This window comes from Triticum dicoccoides, chromosome 6B (genome assembly GCF_002162155.2).
Source record: "Triticum dicoccoides isolate Atlit2015 ecotype Zavitan chromosome 6B, WEW_v2.0, whole genome shotgun sequence".
In the NCBI taxonomy this organism is placed as follows: Eukaryota; Viridiplantae; Streptophyta; class Magnoliopsida; order Poales; family Poaceae; genus Triticum; species Triticum dicoccoides.
This window is the reverse complement of record NC_041391.1, coordinates 160,736,669-160,740,075: the sequence shown is the minus strand read 5'-3', so window position 1 is coordinate 160,740,075 and position 3,407 is coordinate 160,736,669. Positions and strand designations below refer to the sequence as shown.

The 3,407-nt window shown below is 53.2% G+C and overlaps 1 long non-coding RNA gene across 1 annotated transcript; it reads left to right on the top strand.

The window, feature by feature from the left end:
- The first annotated feature begins 484 nt into the window (after window positions 1-484).
- On the top strand, window positions 485-1,119 carry LOC119326048. Its single transcript, XR_005157787.1, has 2 exons — window positions 485-744; window positions 861-1,119. It is a non-coding gene; the product is annotated as an uncharacterized LOC119326048 (long non-coding RNA).
- Window positions 1,120-3,407: the final 2,288 nt, after the last annotated feature.

The following is a 3,407-nucleotide window of genomic DNA, read 5'->3' as shown; positions in this document are numbered from 1 at the left end:
AGCATGGATGGCGCGAGACAGGCGACAAGCATGAAGACCTTCCTTTTTTTTTTCACGCCTGTGTGGAAGGAAGACGACTCAATAGCACTATCCAAACCGTTATTTTGTACGAGATCCAACGCCTGGCAGCGGACCGGCCGAAAACTTCGGCCGGTGCGCCGGCGCCTAGCGTCGCCCATTACATAATATATATGTGCGTGTATCACGGTATAATTAATGACTCTTTAATTATTGATAAATATCTATATCTTTGTTTTTCTGTGGCAACACAAGGACATTCACCTAGTGATAAACAAACATTTCTCATATCTATATCTACTCGTGCATTAGATATAGGTATAGATATATACGCATGAGTAGATATAGATATAGATATAGATATATACGCACGAGCAGATATAAATATATGGGAGATTGACCGACTAGATATATGCACTCCCGTGTGTGTGTGTGTGTAGTGATATCTATATCTACTCGTGCATTAGTGTACGACGAAAAGATATGATAAGAATTGATTAACCTCCCCCTTGACCAAAGAACCGCTCTCATGCATATATATACTACGAACACCATCATAGAACACACAAAGCATCCATCGACCCAAAAGACAACACCGTCTAAAAGAAAATGATTAATTAGTTAGCTAGTCATTCGCCATGGCACATGCCAGGAACAACACACAGTTTCTGTGCTTGGTCGTAGCTCTTCTCGTCATGTCGGCCTCCCGGTCATGCAATGCCAAGCGTATGTAAAGTAGTATTTCTTACTACGTGATGCTTCATTCTTCCATTATTTCATTCATATGGAACACACACGTACTAATTGTTCTTAGTTCTTTTTGTGCGTGTGTGCGCATGCAGACACGGATCCTGATGTGGGATCCAAGAGACAGGTGCATGATTTTGGCGGGCACAACTGCCAAAACACTTGTGTAAGAAAAAGCATAGATACTGACATATACTGTGAATATATGTGGGAATGCAACAAACCGGTGCATGATCATGACCAACGCAAGTGTCGAAACTTCTGTGTAAGCAAAGGCTACGACTACCTCAGGAGCTATTGTGAGCACCACCCATACGGATATTGCTGTTGCCATAAGTAATCTGAATTTGATGACTTTGGGGTGATTCTGGATGATGATGCTTGTCATGTGCTACTTAGAAAGCTATAGTTGTTTGTGTATATGTGTGTATGTGTTCATCTCATCCCATTGTAATAACCAAAGCAGTTCATCATGACTATTCGTGGAATAAAGATGATTTCCTCGCAAAAAAAAAGAATAAGGATGAGTAGTTTTTGTCACGACCACCTTGACTCAGTGCAGAGCAGGAAAGAAGAAGAATGCACCAGACCATAAATATATTCTGCAACAAATCTACGTGTAGGCTGTTCCCCGAAAGAGAAAAAGCTCATTCGCAGCACTAAGCCAGTCGGAGTCGCCATCTTTCACGGGGAGGATTTGAAGCAGAAGTTTGAGTAGGGAAGGTGAGATAGATGGATACCTTGAAGGCAATAAGCCAGTCCGGGTCGCCATCTTCGTCCGACATTCCTACCGCCACCGCCTCCGGCTAATTAGGGAAGCGACAAGTGACACTCAGAACAAACTCTAGGCCCACTCGAGATTTAGAAGGTTTAGGCGCAGGATTTAGGGGGCTGTCCCGTCTGTTGTAACCGCAGCCCTCTAGCTACTTCTCCTCTCACTCAAACGGAGATGAAAGAAGAAAAACAATGGACACGAGAGATTTTCCGGTCGGCGCACGAACGCCGCCACGGGCGCACGAACGCCCCAATTCTTTTTTTCTTTCCAGTGGCTACATGGCTCTTGCCGACCCACAATACAACCTGATGAAACAACTTAAGTAGCCCACGGCCACACACACGCACCCACACCATGACTTGCATGCACGCCCACTAACCTGGCCGTCACACCCAGCCACTCATATCTAGCTAACCTCCCGGGAGTCTATCCATCACTAACAAACTTGCCTAGCCTCCTGCATGCACGCACACCGCACCGGCCACTAAGCCAACTAACTAACTAGCATGCACACACGCAAGATCACCCGGCCACGCATGTAGCTAGCCGCCAAGGCTGCGCGCACGACACCCATATACGTGGTTTATCCTAACATACTCCCCCTAAACCACGATGTCGTCGCCGCCGGAGTTCTTGTAGCGCCTGTCATTGTCGTCGTCACGGCCGTGACCCAGCCCGTGGACCAAATGATGTTGCTGAGCTGCCCTAGCCCTAGCTCTCCTCTCACTCTCACTTGGTTCTCTCTCGCTCGACGCCGTCGCTCACACGAAGGAGGAAGAAGAAGGTCAAAGAGGGAGGAAGAGGAGTGACACGGTGAGGTTTTTCCCCGGCGCACGAATGCCAATACCACGAGCTCGTACTCGCCAAACCCCACGCCATTACAAGATCACCGCGGTGGCTTTTATGCCCGGGCAACATCGGGCCATGACCCGCACTCCCGTGCCCACCACACACCTGGTTCGGCCCGCTCGGCGCGCGCGCACGACGCGCTCCCGCACGCTCTCCGCGCCCAGCCCGCAACGAACCGGCGTGGCCAGCGCGTCCCTAACCTCCAACGGCTACCCAACGTACGCACTCGTGCGGTGTTCACTCACATGGACACACCCATGCATCACGCGCACACACACACGCACGTCTACCCCGCGCCTGTGGCGCACCCGACGCGTCCTGCTCGCGCCCATACACGGGCCGGTCGCGTCCGGTGCGCCACCGCGGCTTATTTGCCCTACACTACACCTCCCTAAGTCGCGCTCAGAGTAGGCCACCGTCCTCGACGCCGGCGTCCACCACTATCGCATGCTCCGCCACCGGCGCCTTCTTCATCAGCGGGCACTCCTGCTTGAAGTGGCCGTGATCGCCGCATTTGTAGCAGCGCCCTCGCCGGTTGCCTCCGAAGCCCGATGCGCTGCTGCGCGCGTCGTCGTCATCGTCGTTGTCCCGCGCACCTCCCTGACGCCGCTCACGCGCACGCCACTGCGCTGCGGTGTACATCAGCTGCCCGTCCACGCCCTCGCCGCCTGCCTGTCCACGCCGACGGAGGCGCTCGTCGAACGCCTTCAGGCGCCCGAGCGCGTCCTCGAAGAGCAGCGATCCCAGGTCGCAAAACTGCTCCATTCCGGCGACCGCCGCGTACAAGCGATCCGGGACGCAGTCCAGGAGTTTCTTGTCCATCGCCGCATCGTCGAGCGTCGCCCCGAGCCCGGAGTAGCGCGCCGCCATGCCGCCGATCTTCCCGGCGAACGAGTCCAGCGACTCGTCGCTCGCCATGCGCAGGAGCTCCCACTCCCCGCGCAACGTGCCCAGCTGTGCCGCGCGCACGCGATCTGCACCGACGAACCGGGCCTTCAAGCTGCTCCAAATTTCCGCC